The sequence below is a fragment of the Triticum dicoccoides genome, chromosome 5A, assembly GCF_002162155.2.
Source record: "Triticum dicoccoides isolate Atlit2015 ecotype Zavitan chromosome 5A, WEW_v2.0, whole genome shotgun sequence".
NCBI lineage: Eukaryota > Viridiplantae > Streptophyta > Magnoliopsida > Poales > Poaceae > Triticum > Triticum dicoccoides.
Window position 1 is genome coordinate 407,589,274 of NC_041388.1, and position 21,266 is coordinate 407,610,539.

Sequence of the window (21,266 nt, forward strand, 5' to 3'; positions counted from 1 at the left end):
GACCAAAACACCTTCTCTGTCGAGCTGCCCTCCTCGGCTCGATAGAATGCGGCGGCATCAGACACACTCGGGGGAAGATCTGCCAACGCTCCTGGAGAGCTCCGGATTCGGGTAAGTAACAAGTAACTCATGTTTATGTGTTTGCTTTGCATAAAGAATGCCTTACCCGCCGCTATCTTCTTCACCTCATCCAACTCCTGGAGGGTCTTCTGGGATTCGGCCTTGGCAGACTTGGCATTTTCAATAGCCACCGCGAGCTCAGACGCTCGCGTCTTTGAGTTAAGCTCCAAACTCTCATGTTTTTCCATGAGAGCGTGGAGCTCTTGCCGTACCTTGCCAACCTCGGCCTCATAGTTTTCCCGCTCGGTGCGCTCCGTGGCCGCCCTCTTGTCAGCCTCGACCAGCGCTTGCTTAAGGGTCACCACCTCAGACGTGGCCCCTACAATAGCCACGATAATCCTGTCATTTTTTGCAATTGCACCTTTTTATATATATTTAAACAAGGTATTTCTTACCATCATTGTCCTCGAGCTCCTTCTTGGCACGCCCGAGCTCTTGCTCGGACTGCTCGAGGTTCTGCTTTAGCGTGTCCACTTCCGCAGTCAGTGCGGCGGACGCAAGCAGAGAAGCCTGCATACGCATATTGACTCCTTTTTGTTAGACTCCTACAAATTATATTTGATCCTCTATTCGGCTTTTCTTCCCGAACGCCAAACAGAGCATCAGGGGCTACTGTCTATGCAGTAATATTATTTACACATTCTTTACTTACCTCAAAGCCTGTTAGAAGGCTAGTACAAGCTTCAGTCAGTCCGCTCTTGGCGGACTAAACCTTCTGGACCACCGCACTCATAATGGTGCGGTGCTCCTCGTCGATGGAGACGCCTTGGAGCGTCTCCAATAGATTGTCCGGCACCTCCAATTGGACGGGGGTCACTGGCACGGTGGGCTTGCTCCTCTTGGAAGGAGGTCCCCGCCGGACTCTAGAGCGGTGTCCGGCCTAGAGCCGGACTTGGAACCCTGGGGGGTTTCATCCCCTTTACTCCTGGAGTCCGGGAGGTCGCCTTGCGGCGCCTCCAGGACCACCTCCTCCCGGCTTGGAACCTGTTGGGACAACACTTCGGTGTCGTTCGTAGAGCGGGGGGAGAAAGCTGTCGGAAGCGAGTTCACATCCGATGAGTCCAGCGAGCCGCTCGATGATGCGTCGAGCCGGTCTTTGGGTGGGCTGCATAAACATATTCGACATAAGGGAAAGCTGTGCAATAAACGAATACTATGAATTACTCTGGTATCCGGATACTTACGATTTTGCCAGGGGCTTGGCCCTGGGTGGCCACTCCTCTCCGCCGTCGTCGGCGTCGGTGGAGTAGTCCGGACAACGGATTTTCCGCTTCTTGGACCCTCCGGCCTCCCCAGAGAGGGAGGCCTTCCTTTTCTTCTCTCCTCCCACTGGAGGGGGAGAGGTCTCTTCTTCTTCCTCCTCGCCTTCACGGGAGGAATGTGCCTCGGAACTGTCAGATGATGGATCCGACACCTCCTGTCGCCGGGCACTCCTTCGAGTCCCCGTGGCCTTTTTCGCGGCCTTCTTCTCTGGCACCACATAGGGTGCCGGAACCAGCAGCTTCCCCAAGCGAGCGTCCGCTCGACCTTCGGGCAAAGGAGCCGGACAGTTGATCTGTCCGGACATCACCTGCCAATCCTGTCAAAGGTAAGGGAGCTTAGATCCCGCATGGAGTCAAACTATGAAAAACTAATACCCTGTAAAAGGAAAAAACAGCTTACCGCATGAGCGTGACGCTGCGTACTAAATCCGTGATCCTCGGTAGCGGATGTGGGGGCCTCGGCGCCCTTTAAAAGCACCTTCCAGGCATCTTTGTACGTCATGTCGAATAGCCTGCTCAGAGTTTGGTGCCGCGCCGGGTCGAACTCCCACAGGTTGAAAACCCAATGTTTACACGGGAGGATCAGGCGGATGAGCATAACCTGGACTACGTTGACAAGTTTGAGCTTCTTGTGCACCAGGGTTTGGATGCATGTTTGGAGTCCGGTTAGCTCTCCTTTTTACCCCACGACAGGCCCGTCTCCTTCTAGGAGGTGAGCCGCGTAGGGGGTCCGGATCGAAACTCGGGGGGTGCGACCCATTCGGGGTCGCGCGGCTCGGTGATATAAAACCACCCTGATTGCCACCCCTTCAGGGTCTCCACAAAGGAGCCCTCGAGCCATAAGACGTTGGCCATCTTGCCCACCATGGCGCCTCCGCACTCCGCCTGGTTGCCGCACACCACCTTCGGCTTGACATTGAAAGTCTTGAGCCATAGGCCGAAATGGGGGCGGATGCCGAGGAAAGCCTCGCACACGACGATAAACGCCAGATCGTGGAAATCCAGGCCATAGTAGAACAAGAGCCCCCGGACAAATGGGTGAAGAGGGAAGCCCAGTCCGTGGAGGAAATGGGGGAGGAACACCACCCTCTCATGGGGCCTAGGGGTGGGGATGAGCTGCCCCATTTCGGGAAGCCGGTACGCAATGTCGTTAGACAAGTATTCGGCCTTCCTCAGTTTTTTGATGTGTCCCTCCGTGACGGAGGAGACCATCCGCTTGCCTCCCGCTCCGGACATGGCTAGAGAAGGTTGAGGTGGGGAGTGCGGACTTGGGCGCTGGAGCTCGAGTGCGCGAGAATGGATAAGCAAGGGAGGAAGAAGGCGTAGGTGAAAAGGTGGATCCTTATCCCCTTATATGGGTGGACGCAACTACGTGTCCCCACCAGCCTGGTAAAACTCACTTATCTCCAAGCGCCGTAATCAATGGCGCGGTTGGGTTACCCACGCCCGTATTGATGAGAATCCCGGAATAAGGGGACACGATCTCTGCTTTAACAAGACGTGCCAAGGAAACCGCCTCGCATGACGCGCTGAGGTGGGATAATGAAACGATTCGGATAAAGGCTTGGCCGTGGTGTGTCACACTACGAAATACGTCAGCAGATTAGATTTGTGTAAATGTTATTCTCTCTATGGCAATATGTGGAAACTTATTTTGAAGAGCCGGACACTATCTTTGTGTTCAAAATCTTCTATGAAGTACTTGGAGGAGGAACCCGCCTTGCAATGCCGAAGACAATCATTGAAGCCTGGTTCAGGGGCTACTGAGGGAGTCCTGGATTAGGGGGTGTCCGGATGGCCGGATTATACCTTCAGCCGGACTCCTGGACTATGAAGATACAAGATTGAAGACTTCGTCCCGTGTCCGGAAGGGACTTTCCTTGGCGTGGAAGGCAAGCTTGGCGATACGGATATGCAGATATCCTACCATTGTAACCGACTTTGTGTAACCCTAACCCTCTCCGGTGTCTATATAAACCAGAGGGTTTTAGTCCGTAGGACAACATACACAACAACAATCATACCATAGGCTAGCTTCTAGGGTTTAGCCTCTCCGATCTCGTGGTAGATCTACTCTTGTACTACCCATATCATCAATATTAATCAAGCAGGACGTAGGGTTTTACCTCCATCGAGAGGGCCCGAACCTGGGTAAAACTTCGTGTCCCTTGCCTCCTGTTACCATCCGGCCTAGACACATAGTTCGGGACCCCCTACCCGAGATCCTCCGGTTTTTACACAAGGTCGTTTACAAAGGAGGAGATATCCATATCCGTATTGCCTAGCTTGCCTTCCATGCGAAGTAGAGTCCTATCCGGACATGGGACTGATACGTCTCCAACGTATCTATAATTTTTTATTGCTCCATGCTATATTTTCTACTGCTTTGGACTATATTGGGCTTTATTTTCCACTTTTGTATTATTTTTGGGACTAACCTATTAACCGGAGGCCCAGCCCAGAATTGCTGTTTTTTTTTGCCTATTTCAGTGTTTCGAAGAAACGGAATATCAAACGGAGTCCAAACGGAATGAAACCTTCGGGAACGTGATTTTCTCACCGAACGTGATCCAGGAGACTTGGACCCTACGCCAAGGCATCAAAGAGGCGGTCACGAGGATGGGGGGCGCCCCCCCCCCTAGGGCGTGCCCCCTGCCTCGTGGGCCCCTCGGAGCTGCACCGACGTACTCCTTCGTCCTATATATACCTACGTACCCCCAAACGATCAGACGAGGAGCCAAAAACCTAATTCCACCACCGCAACTTTCTGTATCCATGAGATCCCATCTTGGGGCCTGTTCCGGAGCTCCGCCAGAGAGGGCCGTCATCACGGAGGGCTTCTACATCATCGTAGCCTCTCCGATGAAGTGTGAGTAGTTTACCTCAGACCTTCGGGTCCATAGTTAGTAGCTAGATGGCTTCTTCTCTCTTTTTGGATCTCAATACAAAGTTCTCCCCCTCTCTTGTGGAGATCTATTTGATGTAATCTTCTTTTTGCGGTGTGTTTGTTGAGATCGATGAATTGTGGGTTTATGATCAAGTCTATCTATGAATAATATTTGAATCTTCTCTGAATTCTTTTATCTATGATTGGTTATCTTTGCAAGTCTCTTCGAATTATCCGTTTGGTTTGGCCAACTATATTGGTAGTTCTTGCCATGGGAGAAGTGCTTAGCTTTGGGTTCGATCTTGCGGTGTCCTTTCCCAGTGACAGAAGGGGCAGCAAGGCACGTATTGCATCGTTGCCATCGAGGATAAAAAGATGGGGTTTATTTCATATTGCATGAATTTATCTCTCTGCATCATGTCATCTTGGTTAAGGCATTGCTCTGTTTTTAACTTAATACTCTAGATGCATGCTGGATAGCTGTCGATGAGTGGAGTAATAGTAGTAGATGCAGAATCGTTTCGGTCTACTTGTCACGGACGTGATGCCTATATACATGATCATGCCTAGATATTCTCATAACTATGCTCAGTTCTGTCAATTGCTCAATAGTAATTTGTTCACCCACCGTAGAATACTTATGCTCTTGCGAGAAGCCACTAGTGAAACCTCTGGCCCCCGGGTCTATTCTCATCATATCAATCTCCATCACTTTAATCTTGTTTTGCTTTTTACTTTACCTTTTACTTTTCACTTTGCATCTTTATACCAAAAATACCAAAAATATTATATCTATCAGATCTCACTCTCGTAAGTGACCGTGAAGGGATTGACAACCCCTAATCGCGTTGGTTGCGAGTAGCTATCGTTTTGTGCAGGTACGAGGGACTTGAGCGTGGCCTCCTACTGGATTGATACCTTGGTTCGCAAAAACTGAGAGAAATACTTACGCTACTCTGCTACATCATCCCTTCCTCTTCGAGGAAATCCAACGCAAGCTCAAGAGGTAGCAAGAAGGATTTCTGGCGCTGTTGCCGGGGAGTCTACGCAAAAAGTCAACATACCAAGTACCCATCACAATCCCTATCTCTCTGATTACATTATTTGCCATTTGCCTCTCGTTTTCCTCTCCCCCACTTCACCCTTGCCGTTTTATTCACCCTCTCTCTCTCTCTCTATCCTCTCTCTCTATTTGCCTTGTTTGCCCGTTTGCTCTTGTTTGCTCGTGTGCTAGTTTGCTTGTTTGTCGCGATGCCTCAAGATACTACCAAATTGTGTGACTTCACCAATACCAATAATAATGATTTCCTTAGCACTCCGATTGCTCCTCTTGCCAATACTGAATCTTGTGAAATCAATACTGCTTTGTTGAATCTTGTTATGAAAGATCAATTCGCCGGCCTTCCTAGTGAAGATGCCGCTACTCATCTGAATAGCTTCATTGATTTATGTGATATGCAAAAGAAAAAATATGTCGATAATGATGTCGTTAAATTGAAGCTATTTCCTTTTTCGCTTAGAGATCGTGCTAAAGCTTGGTTTTCGTCTTTGCCTAAAATAGTATTGATTCTTGGAACAAGTGCACAGATGCTTTTATCTCTAAGTATTTCCCTCCCGCTAAGATCATCTCTATTAGAAATGATATTATGAATTTTAAGAAACTTGATCATGAACATGTTGCACAAGCTTGGGAGAGAATGAAATTAATGATCCGTAATTGCCCTACTCATGGTTTGAATTTGTGGATGATTATACAAAAAATTTATGCTGGATTGAATTTTGCTTCTAGAAATCTTTTAGATTCGGCCGCGGGAGGCACTTTTATGGAAATCACTTTAGGAGATCCTACTAAACTCCTAGATAATATTATGGTTAATTATTCTCAATGGCATACTGAAAGATCTTCTAATAAAAAGTGCATGCGATAGAAGAAATCAATGTTTTGAGTGGAAAGATGGATGAACTTATGAAATTATTTTCTACTAAGAGTGTTTCTTATGATCCTAATGATATGCCTTTGTCTACTTTGATTGAGAATAACAATGAATCTATGGATGTGAATTTTGTTGGTAGGAATAATTTTGGTAAGAATGCTTATAGAGGGAATTTTAATCCTAGGCCATATCCTAGTAATACTTCTAATAATTATGGGAATTCCTACAACAACTCTTATCGAAATTATAATAAGATGCCCTCTGAATTTGAGAATAGTGTTAAAGAGTTTATGAATTCACAAAAGAATTTTAATGCTTTGCTTGAAGAGAAATTGCTTAAAGTTGATGATTTGGCTAGGAACGTTGATAGAATTTCTCTTGAGGTTGATTCTTTAAAGCTTAGATCTATTCCTCCTAAGCATGATATCAATGAGTCTCTCAAATCCATGAGAATTTCCATTGATGAGTGCAAGTAAAGAACCGCTAGGATGCGTGCTTCCAAAGATGCCTTTATTAAAGCGTGTTCTTCCAATTCCAATGAAAATCAAGATGAAGATCTAAAAGTTATTGATGTGTCCCCTATTAAATCTTAGTTTTGCAATATGAATCTTGATGAAACGGAATATGATCTTCCTTTACCTAGAAGGCGTTCTAAAAATTCGGAGTATTTAGATCTTTATGATGAAATTTATGAAAGTGGGGTTGAAAGAAATAAAAATCTAGATGTTGCTAAACCCACTATATTGGATTTCAAGGAATTTAATTTTTGCTCTTTAATTAATTGTATTTCCTTGTTGCAATCCATGCTAAATTCTCCACATGCTTATAGTCAACATAAAGCCTTCACCGAACATATTGTTGATGCCTTGATGCAATCTTATGAAGAAAAACTTGAGTTAAAAGCTTCTATCCCTAGAAAACTCTATGATGAGTGGGAACCAACTATTAAAATTAAAATTAAAGATCATGAGTTTTATGCTTTGTGTGATTTGGGTGCTAGTGTCTCTACTATTCCCAAGACTTTGTGTGATTTGCTAGATTTACGTAATTTTGATGATTGCTCTCTAAACTTGCATCTTGCGGATTATACTATTAAGAAACGTATGGGAAGGATTAATTATGTTCTTATTGTTGCAAATAGGAACTGTGTGCCCGTAGATTTCATTGTTCTTGATATAGATTGCAATCCTTCTTGCCCTATTATTCTTGGTAGACCTTTCCTTAGAACGGTTGGTGCGATTATTGATATGAAGGAAGGGAATATTAGTTTTCAATTTCCATTAAAAAGGGCATGGAGCACTTTCCAAGAAATAAAATAAAATTTCCATATGAAACTATCATGAGAGCCACTTATGGATTGCTTACCAAAGATGGCAATACCTAGATCGATCCTCGCTTTTATGCCTAGCTAGGGGCGTTAAACGATAGCGCTTGTTGGGAGGCAACCCAATTTTATTTTTATTCCTTGCTTTTTGCTCCTGTTTAGTAATAAATAAATTATCTATCCTCTGTTTTTGTTGTGTTTTTTGTGTTTAATTAGTGTTTGTGCCAAGTAGAACCGTTGGGAAGACTTGGGGAAAGTCTTGTTGAACTTGCTGTAAAAAACAGAAACTTTAGCGCTCACGAGAACTGCTGTAATTTTATTTCAAGAGTGCTATTTAGTTAATTATTTTTGAAGATTATTAATAGATAAATTCCTCACTTCTAGCAATTTATTTTATAATTTTTGGGGTTCCAGATCTTGCGCTAGCTACATATTACTACAGACTGTTCTGTTTTTGACAGATTCTGTTTTTCGTGTGTTGTTTGCTTATTTTGATGAATCTATGGTTAGCAAAATAGAATATAATCCATAGAGAAGTTGGAATAAAGTAGGTTTAACACCAACATAAATAAATAATGAGTTCATTACAGTACCTTGAAGTGGTCTTTTTTTTTCTTTCGCTAACGGAGCTCACGAGTTTTCTACTTTAGGTTTTGTGTTGTGAAGTTTTCATGTTTTGGGTGAATTCTTGTGATGGATTATGGAACAAGGAGTGGCAAGAGCCTAAGCTTGGGGATGCCCATGGCACCCCCAATATAATCCAAGGACACCAAAAATTCAAAGCTTGGGGATGCCCCGGAAGGCATCCCCTCTTTCGTCCACTTCCATCGGTAATTTACTTGGAGCTATATTTTTATCCACCAACATGATATGTGTTTTGCTTGGAGCGCCTTGTATTATTTGTGTCTTTGGTTGTTAGTGTGCCACAATCATCCTTTCTGTACACACCTTTTGAGACAGCCATACATGAATTAGAATTTGATAGAATACTCTATGTGCTTCACTTATATCTTTTTGAGCTAAGTAGTTTTGCTCTGTGTGCTTCACTTATATCTTTTGAGCGTTATAATTTTGCTCTATGTGCTTCACTTAGATCTTTTAGAGCACAGTGGTGGATTTGTTTTAAAGAAACTATTGATCTCTCATGCTTCACTTAAATTATTTTGAGAGTCTTAATAGCATGGTAATTTGCTTAATAATAACATGCTTGGTATTCAAGATTTGTGAAACTTTCTTTTGTGTGTGTTGAATACTAAGAAAAGTTGGATGCTTGATAATTGTTTTGAGATATGGAGGTAATAATATAAAATTCATGCTAGTTGAGTAGTTGTGAATTTTAGAAGTGCTTGAGTTAAAGTTTGGAAGTCCCGTAGCATGCACGTATGGTAAACGTTATGCAACAAATTTGAAACATGAGGTGTTATTTGATTGTCCTCCTTATGAGTGGCGGTCGGGGACGAGCGATGGTATTTTCCTACCAATATATCCCCCTAGGAGCATGCGCATAATACTTTGGTTTTTGATGGCTTGTGGATTTTTGCAATAAGTATATGAGTTCTTTATGACTAATGTTGAGTCCATGGATTATACGCACTCTCACCCTTCCATCATTGCTAGCCTCTACGGTACCGTGCATTGCCCTTTCTCACATCGAGAGTTGGTGCAAACTTCGCCGGTTCATCCAAACCCCGTGATATGATACGCTCTTTCACACATAAACCTCCTTATATCTTCCTCAAAACAGCCACCATACATACCTATTATGGCATTTCCATAACCATTCCGATATATATTGCCATGCAACTTTCCACCATCCAGTTTATCATGACACATTCATCATTGTCATATTGATTAGCATGATCATGTAGTTGACATAGTATTTGTGGCAAAGCCACCGTTCATAATTTTTTCATACTTGTCACTCTTGATTCATTGCATATCCCGGTACACCACTGGAGGCATCCATATAGAGTCATACTTTGTTCTAGTATCGAGTTGTAATCATTGAGTTGTAAATAAATAGAAGTGTGATGATCATCATTCAATAGAGCATTGTCCCAAAAAAGAGAAAGGCCAAAGAAAAAAAGAAGGCCCCCAAAAAAGGGGCAATGCTACTATTCCTTTTTTCCACACTTGTGCTTCAAAGTAGCACCATGTTCTTCATATAGAGAGTCTCTTGGGTTATCACTTTCATATACTAGTGGGAATTTTTCATTATAGAACTTGGCTTGTATATTCCAACAATGGGCCTCCTCAAGTGCCATAGGTCTTCGTGAGCAAGCAAGTTGGATGCACACCCACTTAGTTTCTTTTATTGAGCTTTCATACATTTATAGCTCTAGTGCATCTGTTGCATGGCAATCCCTACTCCTTGCATTAACATCAATCGATGGGCATCTCCATAGCCCATTGATTAGCCTCGTTGATGTGAGACTTTCTCCTTTTTGTCTTCTCCACATAACCCCCATCATTCTATTCCACCCATAGTGCTATATCCATGGCTCACGCTCATGTATTGCGTGAAAGTTTAGAAGTTTGAAATTATTAAGGTATGAAACAATTTCTTGGCTTGTCATCAGTGTTGTGCATGATGAGAGCATTCTTGTGTGACGAAAATGGAGCATGACTAAACTATATGATTTTTTAGGGATAAACTTTCTTTGGCCATGTTACTTTGAGAAAACATAATTGCTTTGTTGGTTTGCTTGAAGTATTATTATTCTCTATGTCAATATGAACTTTTGTCTTGAATCTTCCTAATCTGAATATTCATACCACAATTAAGAAGATTTGCATTGAAATTATGCCAAGTAGCACTCCGCATCAAAAATTCTCTTTTTATCATTTACCTACTCGAGGACGAGCAGGAATTAAGCTTGGGGATGCCTGATACGTCTCCAACGTATCTATAATTTTTGATTGCTCCATGCTATATTATCTACTGTTTTGGACTATATTGGGCTTTATTTTCTACTTTTATATTATTTTTGGGACTAACATATTAACCAGAGGCCCAGCCTAGAATTGCTGTTTTTTTGCCTATTTCAGTGTTTCGAAGAAATGGAATATCAAACGGAGTCCAAACGGAATGAAACCTGCGGGAACGTGATTTTCTCACCAAACGTGATCCAGGAGACTTGGACCCTACGCCAAGGCATCAGAGAGGCGGTCATGAGGGTGGCCCCCCCTAGGGCGCGCCCCCTGCCTCGTGGGCCCCTTGGAGCTCCACCGATGTACTCCTTCCTCCTATATATACCAATGTACCCCCAAACGATCAAGCGAGGAGCCAAAAACCTAATTCCACCGCCGCAACTTTCTGTATCCACGAGATCCCATCTTGGGGCCTGTTCCGGAGCTCCGCCGGAGAGGGCTGTCATCACGGAGGGCTTCTACATCATCATAGCCTCTCCGATGAAGTGTGAGTAGTTTACCTCAGACCTTCGGGTCCATAGTTAGTAGCTAGATGGCTTCTTCTCTCTTTTTGGATCTCAATACAAAGTTCTCCCCCTCTCTTGTGGAGATCTATTCGATGTAATCTTCTTTTTGCGGTGTGTTTGTTGAGACCAATGAATTGTGGGTTTATGATCAAGTCTATCTATGAATAATATTTGAATCTTCTCTGAATTATTTTATGTGTGATTTGTTATCTTTGCAAGTCTCTTCGAATTATCCGTTTGGTTTGGACAACTAGATTGGTAGTTCTTGCCATGGGAGAAGTGCTTAGCTTTGGGTTCGATCTTGCGGTGTCCTTTCCCAGTGATAGAAGGGGCAGCAAGGCACGTATTGCATCGTTGCCATCAAGGATAACAAGATGGGGTTTATTTCATATTGCATGAATTTATCTCTCTGCATCATGTCATCTTGCTTAAGGCGTTACTCTGTTTTTAACTTAATACTCTAGATGCATGCTGGATAGCGGTCGATGAGTGGAGTAATAGTAGTAGATGCAGAATCGTTTCGCTCTACTTGTCACGGACGTGATGCCTATATACATGATCATGCCTAGATATTCTCATAACTATGCTCAATTCTGTCAATTGCTCAACAGTAATTTGTTCACCCACCGTAGAATACTTATGCTCTTGAGAGAAGCCACTAGTGAAACCTATGGCCCCCGGGTCTATTCTCATCATATCAATCTCCATCACTTTAATCTTGTTTTGCTTTTTACTTTACCTTTTACTTTTCACTTTGCATCTTTATACCAAAAATACCAAAAATATTATATCTATCAGATCTCACTCTCGTAAGTGACCTGAAGGGATTGACGACCCCTAATCTTGTTTGTTGCGAGTAGCTATCATTTTGTGCAGGTACGAGGGACTTGAGCGTGGCCTCCTATTGGATTGATAACTTGGTTCTCAAAAACTGAGGGAAATACTTACGCTACTCTGCTGCATCATCCCTTCCTCTTCGGGGAAATCCAACGCAAGCTCAAGAGGTAGCAGGGACGAAGTCTTCAATCTTGTATCTTCATAGTTCAACAGTCCGGCCAAAGGATATAGTCCGGCTGTCCGGAGACCCCCTAATCCAGGACTCCCTCAGTAGCCCCTGAACCAGGCTTCAATGACGATGAGTCCGACGCGTTGTGTTGTCTTCGGCATTGCAAGGCGGGTTCCTCCTCCGAACACATCACGGAAGAGTTTGAATACCAGGATAGTGTCCGACCCTTCAAAATAAATTCCACATACCACTGCAGAGAGAATAATATTTCCACAAATCTTAATCTGCTGACACGCTTTGGCAACATGACATCGGGCCATGCTTGGTGATTATTCAAACCATTTTTCTTCAACCAGCTCCACACATAATGTGAGGTGATTTCTTGACACGTCTTGTCAAAACAGAGGTCGTGTTCCCCTAATTATGGGATTCTCATCAATACGGTCGTGGGTAACCCAACCGTGCCTAGGACTCCTAGATTTTAGGCAAGTCCCAAATGGCCACTAGGAGGACGCTTGATATTCACCCTCTTTATAAAGGGATAAGGCTTTTACTTTTTTCCCTCCCGTGCTCAATTGAATCCTTCCCCCGCCTCGAGTTCTAACACCCAAAGCCCAGGTCAGGTGCTTCGGACCTTCAATCATGTCCGGATCTAGCCTTCAAGGCCGGTGGATGCCCTCCTCCGTTACGGAAGAGGATATCAAGAAGTTGAGGGAGGCCAGATACCTGACCGCCGAGGTTTCGCATCGGCTGCCTGCCCGAGGGCAGGTCGTCCCTACTCCCGAACCCAACGAGAACGTTGTGTTCATCTCCCACTTCCTCCGAGGTCTAGGCCTCACTCTGGATCCCTTCGTTAGGGGTTTGATGTTCTATTACGGGCTAGATTTCCACGATCTAGCCCCGGACTCCTTTCTCCACATCTCGGCATTTATTGTCGTATATGAGGCCTTCCTCCGCATTACCCCTCACTTCGGCCTGTGGCTCAAGACTTTTGACGTGAAGCCGAAGATGGTCAAGGGGCAGCATGTAGCATGCGGAGGCGCATTAATAAGCAAGATCGCTGGAGCTCCATGGACAAAGGATTCCTTTCCAGAGGTGTCCGGATTATGGCAATGGGAGTGGTTTTACATCACAACTCCCAGAAGTGCCAAGTGGGTGGCTGCTGTCGGATTTCGGGTTCCGGCAGACCCTTGAGGTTCGAACACTGGGGTGCGCACGGAGATTTCGCCTCCTACCTTCCTGCACCCCTCCGCCTTGCTAGGATCTGAACTAAGGAAAGAACAACGCAAGAGACACAGGGTTTATACTGGTTTGGGCCATCGTTGTGGTGTAATACCCTACTCCAGTCTGCGGTGTGGTGGATTGCCTCTTGGGCTGATGATGATGGACAATACAAGGAAGAACAGCCTCGCGAGGGTCTGTTCTTAGCTGGGGCGATGACTACTGGGAGGAGCTCAGTCACCTTTCTCTCTCTCTTTCTTTCTGATCTTCTCTATCCTTTGATCCCTCCGGCTCGGCTCTCTTTTCCACCCCCCTTTGGCTCTATGGGTGGCTGGTCCTATTTATAGAGGCCCTGGTCCTCTTCCCAAATATCGAGCGGGAAGGGAGCCAACAATGGCGGGCTAATTTGAAGGGGGGCAGCTAGTATCAACTATCCTGACAAAAGTAGTCTTCGCCTGCGCAAAGCTCTGGTGATGACGCCGTCTTGGGCTCCACGGTGACATCCATCTCGTAGTCCTCCTGGTCTTGGTCTCGTTGCACCGAAACTGTAACCTTTGCCTGATGCCTCGGTACTCCGCGGCTGCGCTTGCCCCCTTTGCACCAAAGAGGAAGGGAGGACACTGCGCGGGCTGGCACCCGCCTGGCGCCCCCGGTCGTCATGGCTTGTGTCACATGCACCTCGTGAGGTACCCCGCCTTGATCTCTCCGCCTCCTCGTGAGCTAGCCTGACGAGGCCGTGCCTGAGGAAGCTCCACGTCGCCCGCCCCGCGAGGCTTGGGCCCTCGCGAGGGTCTTGGGTTTGTGTTGGTGAAGATGGGCCGCACTGGGCCCCCCTTTGAGCCATGCCACAGGCCGCAGGCAGGCAAGTCTGGGGACCCCCGTTCCCAGAACGCCGACAGTAGCCCCCGGGCCCAAGGCGCGCCTGGACTTGGCCGTGCAGGGAGGCAGAAGGGCAAGAGCGAAGCGCCGTGGGCCCTAACAGCCTGCGGCCTTGGGCGCCGCATGGCGGTTGATTGGACGTGGGCGCCTCCACTTCCCCATGGCGCCTCGGCAACTGCACGGATTGGACAAGTCCCTGCATGCAAAGTGGGTCATGATTACCTGTAATCGTGGAGGTCGGCGGTTGGCCTTCGCCGGCCATAAGTACGGGACAGCGCGCGCCCTTCCAGTCCATCCCTCCTTGCTTCTCCTTCTTCCCGATCCTTGCTCCGTCTTGCTGCGATGGCTCCGATCCACCGGTTCTCGATGGAAGAGAAGGGAAAAGCTCCATGAGAGGAGCCAGACCCACTCCCGCCGAAGAAACGGCTCGTCCCCCGTGGCCCAGACGAAGGGGCCCTTCAGGTGGTGTCGAGGCCTTGGTGCGAGCGGGTGCCGCCGGGGTTCCCGCTGCCATTGTACGCCCACGTCGAGGGCCCCGAAGGAGATGATGCTGACCGCCATGGGCGGCGCCGCCGTCGGTGCCGACGGGTCACGAAGGTGTGGGTCGTCCCCCCTGGGGTCCACACCGAGGGCTCCTCCCAAGAGTTCATGCTCCACGTCGCCATTCCTCTTCAGTCTTGGATCCGCCTTCCTCCCTTCTCCGCCTCCATCATCCCGCAAGGGGAGCCCCTGAGCTCTGGCTGCAGCACGCCGGTTGCAGCACCCTCGCGACCGAGGCAGAGGTCGCGGTCGTTGCCCCGGGCGAGGTCTTCATGACTCGGGGCTGGAGAGAGATCGCTCGGGTTTGCAGGGTAAGGGGCGTCTTCGCGGTCCACTTGGATTACGACGGTGCTTCGGTGATGCTCTTCAAGGTCTTCGATGCGAGCGGGCGCCGGCTGGATTGCTGCCCCGGGGAAGGTGGCCCGGACCCTGCCGCGATGAGGACTGGGACCGTCGATCGCTCCCTTGGCGGCTCCTCAGGTGGTGGAGGCGTCGAAGGATCCAGCGACTCCGGCGAGCTCTTCGCGACTCCGGAGATGAGCGACCACAACTACGAGCCCCCGAGCCAGCGCCGCTCCTGGAGTAGGGCGGGCTCGTCAGGCCGCCGCCGTCTCTGATCTGGATGGGGTTGGCGTCGGTGCTTGACGGCCCACTATTGATGATGGCGTCTTCTGCAGGGTCGCGCGTAGTTTGTGTCCCTTTAGGATCTGTTCCCTGCGAGGAATTAAAAACGCGTCCCGTGGGGGCTTGCAAGGTGCCTGTGATCCTGTTTTGTCAATATAACCCTCGTCGTAGAATTGCGCGAGTTGCTCATTCCATCTTAGCTCAGTCCTCCCTTTCGAACCTCACGAGGGCTTGGTGCTCTGCGCCGACGGGTCCCAGTCCCAAGGCGGCTTCAGCCATCGCTGGTATGCCAGGTCGCGATGCCGTGGTCAAGGCCAGGAGGTGAGCGACCCGGAGTCCGGTAAGAGCCCCTGAGTCGCGATGCTCAGGAGGTCCCCCTTGGCGCCCAAGCAGCCGTTGTTTGGTGAGAAAGGAGAGAGGTGTCGCTAACACGGGGTAGCATTAGGTGCGGGGATGGTGCCGCGGCAGCTTGTGCTTCCGGGTGATGACTTATCTCGAGGATCAGGGGCCGCTCTCTAGTGTGTCGCCGGGTCCGTGCATCGGCACGCGCGAGGTTGCTCGGCGAGGTCCTCGTGTGTCTCTCCCCTCTTGCCTTTGCTCCCCTTTCTGCTCTACATCCTCGGGTCCCGGCCCTCGAGCGAGTCTCAGTCGTCGCTGGTATGCCAGGTCGCGATGCCGTGGTCAAGGCCAGAGGGTGAGGCCTGGAGAGCCAGTAGGAGCCCTGAGTTGCGATGCTCAGGCACCCCCCCCCCTTTAACGTGCAAGCGGTTCGCACGAACGAGAGCGAAGGAGACACCACAAGGGCCTCGCCTGACGCAGCTCCTTCAAGAGGCCCTCCAGGTCCATCATAGAAAAAACAAGGGGTTGCCATGACAATTGACGGTCAGCTGTTGGTTGCTTCCGAGGGGTAGTGAGGCACTGAAGGCTTGACGAGGAGACGCTATGCGGGGTTGCCGCGGCCAGAGCTCAGCCATCCAGGTTTGTCGGTGTTGCAGGGACGGACCCATGCGCAAGCGTCGTGCCGTTTGGGAGCAGCTCCGTTAGTTGGCGTCAGCTGAGCAGGCAACTAGGTAAAACACATTAGCCGCGAAGGAGTGGATTCGTTCAAGTAGATGCTCGGAATGCGGACATGACTGGGTCTGGCCCGAGCGACTTGGGGGGTCATGCAGCCTGAGGGGCGCCCCCAACAAGGTAAGCTAACAACATGGAATAAAAAGGGATACATGCCGCAGGGACGGACCCACGCGGCCTGGGAATAATGCAGCCCTGGGGGAGCGCTCCCAGCTGGAAATAAAACTCGAAAGATGTCACCTGATGATGCTGAGGACGAAGGAGAGTTGGTGTAGCAGGCTTGGTGGACTGCGGGAGCCGATCCTCACGAGCCCCCAGGCCTAGGGGCCTCGGGGGGCTCCGGAGGCGCTGGCGGCTCCTCACGGGCCATCTCCATCCCTGCCAGGGCTGCGGAATGCCCTGCCTCTCGTGCCTCCGTGATGCCCCTCATGAGGCGCCGGTACGTGTCAGCCGCGTTCGGCAAGCCTAAGGCATGCGAACGTAGCTGTGGGGTGGGCCTCCGCAGCGCCCCACTCGCGAGGGCCAGAGGCGCTCCAGAGAGGCGACTCGGTTGAGCCCTGGTATGTCGATGCAGACGCACAGCCCACCATCCTTGCCTGGATGGGGAGCCACTGCTGGTAGGCGGTGGCCGCCTTTCATGACTCTTGACTCCTGTAGCTCCTGAATGGCCTTGCTGACGAACTCCTGAGGGTCTGGATCTCCTTGCCTCGCTCCTTCTTGAGGGAAACATGCTTCGAAACACGCCTCCATGTGGTGCCCAAGCGCCTCCCTCGTGACCCTGGCTAGGTCGGTGGCCCTCCAGGGGAGAGCCCCCGAGCCCTGCCTGAGGAGGGCGTCGGGCGCGCTTTCCTATGCGATGGAAGGAAGTTGCCCCTGGGCAGACGCGGGCCCAGAGGGGCCTGCCTCCTGAGTGGTCAGGCCGGACGATGTCTTCTTCTTCTTAGGGGCGGTCTCGGGAGGCCTCCTGCTTCCATGATCCGGGTCTTCCAGTGACGCGGCCTGAAAGGCTCATTCCAGGGAACACACCGCGTCCTTCTCTTCACATGGCACCGTGATGACTCCGCCGCTTCCTGGCATCTTGAGGATGTTGTAGCCGTGGTGAGTTACGGCCATGAACTTTGCCAACGCTGGGTACCCAAGGATGGCGTTGTACGGCAGGCGAATGTGAGCGATGCCGAAGTCGATGAACTCGATGCGGTAGTTGTCGCGTGCCCCGAATGTGACAGGGAGGCGGACCTGCCCAATCGGGGCCGTGGAGCCATCGGTGATACCGGAGAAAGGCTTGGTTGGCTGAAGCTGGCTGTAGGGCACTTGGAGGTTGTTGAATGTTTCCACGGACAAGACGTTGAGCCCTGCACCGCTATCGATGAGGGTCTTGGTGACCACCACGTTGCTGATGATTGGGGAACAAAGCATCGGGAGAACTCCGGCTGTAGCCGCACACTTGAGCTGATCTGCTGAGGTGAACGTGATGGCGCACGCCGACCACCTGAGAGGGCATGTGGCTTCGAGCCTGGGGAGGACTGCGTTCACTTCGCGGGCGAACTGCTTGAAGATGCGCTGAGAGGCTGGGGCTTGTACGCCGCCCAGGATGCAGGTGATCGCGCGCGGCTCCTGGAAGCCCCCAGCCCCCTCGTCCTGGTGGCGGTCCTCGTTTCTCCTTGGCTGCGGCGGCAGCGGTGGGAGGCATGCCTTGCCTTGCGGGCGATCCTCGCGAGGCTGATCCCCCCAGTCTCCTTCGCGAGGCTGATCCCTCCAGCCTCCCTCGCGAGGCGGGTCTTGCCAGCGATCCTCACAAGGTTGATCGCGCCACCCTTGGCGCGGGCCACGGTCTTCCTAGCGTCCTGCGTTCCTTCCTCCTCCTCGGCCGTAGCCCCGGTCACTCCAGTCAGGGCGATGGCCGATCCTTCCTTCTCGCACGGCTCGGAGCTCTTGACATTCGTTGGTGTTGTGGGTGTGGAGGTCGTGGTACACATAGTACCGGCTGCCCTTGGAAGGTTCGGGCTGCTCTCTGCCCCGCTTGGTGTCTGGTTCTGCCGCGAGCACGGCAGCCCCCTTGCGCTTCACATCCTTGGCCTTGGGCTTCTTCTCTTCTGGGTCTGCGGCAGGCAGCTCGAGGAGGGAGAGACGCCCTTCCTCAGCACTGGCGCACTTGGTTGCCAGGTTGAACAGTTCCAAGGAAGTGCACAGGTCTTCGTGCATCGCCAGCTCCTCCTTCATCTTGATGTCATGCACGCCGTCAGAGAAGGATGAGATGATGGCCTCCTCAGTCACCTTAGGGATCTTGAGGCACGCGTTGTTGAAGCGCTGGATGTACTTCTGCAGGGTCTCCCCGGGCTGTTGCTTGATGCGGCGCATGTCGCTCACGGCGGGTGGCCGGTCGCGAGTGCCTTGGAAGTTGGCGATGAAGCGGGTGCGCATCTCGTCCCAGGAGGAGATTGTGCTTGGAGCCAGGTTCAGGAGCCAGGTGCGGGCCCCGTCCTTGAGTGCCACGGGGAACCAGTTAGCCATGACCTTCTCGTCTCCGTTGGCAGCTTCGATGCCCATCTCGTAGAGCTGGAGGACCTCCGCAGGGTCAGCCATGTCGTCGTAGCGAGAAGGCAGGTCTGGCTTGAACTTGCCGGGACACGTGATGTTGCGTAGCTCGGCGGTGAAGGCGTAGCAGCCTGCTGTGGCCACGGGAGGCCTTGGATGACGGGGAACTTGGTCTTGCATGTCCCCACGCGCTGCAGCTGGGAGCAGCGCGGGGTCTTGACGCGCGGGGGCAGGAGCATGGTCGTGATGTGCTGGAGCAGGGAGTGCTCGGGAAGCTTCTTGCGGGCGAGGGACTCCTTGACAGCTCTACTCTTGCTGCGCTGGCGCCTGGCGGAGCGGGTTCCGCCCAGGGGCCACGCGCCTTGGAGCCATGGCGCCTTCCTGAGGAGGAGGTGGCCGGGGCGGCGCCGGAGCTTCATTGCGCACGTGGGGCGGGGTGCGGTGCAGCGGAACGGATGGCGCAGGAGAGCCCCCTGCGGCGTGGACGAGCTCGGTGACGCGGTCGAGCCATTCTTCGTAGACGTCGTCGACGGGACGGTAGCGCAGGAGCTCGTTCACCGCGATGAGTGCAGCCCGAGCCTCCATGGGCACGCGGAGCGCACGGGATGAAGAACCAGCTGGGGTGAGCGAGGGAGTCGCGGTGCGGCCGTCTTGCCGCACGGACGGATGCTGGGACGATGCTTGATGCTCGTCCCCCGCCGGGCCGGTGGCGGCGTTGATGGCAGGAGACAGGGAACGGCAAGGTCGCCCGCCGATAGGGGCCGTCTGGGCGACGTGGGAAGCGAGCACGGCCCGGCGCTCAACGCGGGCCCGACGAGCGTCAGACATGGGCGTGATGGTCGGAGGAGAACGGGGTGGTGGAAGACGAATCCCGGCGCACCCCTACTTGGCGTGCCAAATGTCGGATTTCGGGTTCCGGCAGACCCTTGAGGTTCGAACACTGGGGTGCGCGTGGAGATTTCGCCTCCTACCTTCCTGCACCCCTCCGCCTTGCTAGGATCTGAACTAAGGAAAGAACAACGCAAGAGACACAGGGTTTATACTGGTTTGGGCCACCGTTGTGGTGTAATACCCTACTCCAGTGTGCGGTGTGGTGGATTGCCTCTTGGGCTGATGATGATGAACAATACAAGGAAGAACAGCCTCGCGAGGGTCTATTCTTAGCTGGGGCGATGACTGCTGGGAGGAGCTCAGTCACCTTTCTCTCTCTCTTTCTTTCTGATCTTCTCTATCCTTTGATCCCTCTGGCTCGGCTCTCTTTTCCGCCCCCCTTTGGCTCTGTGGGAGGCTGGTCCTATTTATAGAGGCCCTGGTCCTCTTCCCAAATATCGAGCGAGAAGGGAGCCAACAATGGCGGGCTAATTTGAAGGGGGATAGCTAGTATCAACTATCCTGACAAAAGTAGTCTTCGCCTGCGCAAAGCTCTGGTGATGACGCCGTCTTGGGCTCCACAGTGACCTCCATCTTGTAGTCCTCCTGGTCTTGGTCTCGTTGCACCGAAACGGCAACCTTTGCCTGATGCCTCGGTACTCCGCGGTTGCGCTTGCCCCCTTTGCACCAAAGAGGAAGGGAGGACACTGCGCGGGCTGGCACCCGCCTGGCGCCCCCGATCGTCATGGCTTGTGTCACAGGCACCTCGTGAGGTACCCCGCCTTGATCTCTCCGCCTCCTCGTGAGCCAGCCTGACGAGGCCGTGCCTGAGGAAGGTCCACGTCGTCCGCCCCGCGAGGCTTGGCCTCTCGCGAGGGTCTTGGGTTTGAGTTGGTGAAGATGGGCCGCGTTAGGCCCCCCTTTGAGCCACGCCGCAGGCCGCAGGCAGGCAAGTCTGGGGACCCCCGTTCCCAGAACTCCGACAGCTGCCCCTGCTTTCCGCTCGGGCGCTCCACCACAACTGATGTCATGGATTAGTAGAGGGCTGAGCTGGGGTCCAGCCAAGGACGTGCCTATACTGCAGAGCCGAATTCAAGATCTCTTCGAAGGAGATTTCAGTTTGGTTACGGTGGTGCAAGTCATGCTGGTTCATCAAGTCCAGCCTTGCAAATGTCGGCCCTCCGCATGTGGGAGTTCAACCCAGAAGGACCACGCACTATTTAGAATTTCCTCAGCCTGACGCACGAGGAGATGTATAAATCATTCTTCGAACCTCAAATAGAGTGTCCGGATACTACCGAGGACGTGGGCCTGAGCAGCAACCGCACCGCCGACCAAGTAAGTAATCCTCTAGCCGAACACACCATCTTTCATTTATCATGACGTCATTCTGAGAAATAGCTCTTTGACCAGGACTGGCTAACAAAGGCGAAGATTATTTGGTGTTCGGCCCCCCTTCCTGAGGGTTTGGACTAGGGCTAGAAAAAAAGCTCGAAGCTCGTGAGCTAAACGAGTAGCTCGTGACTCGGCTCGAATCGACTCGAACTCGAAGAATA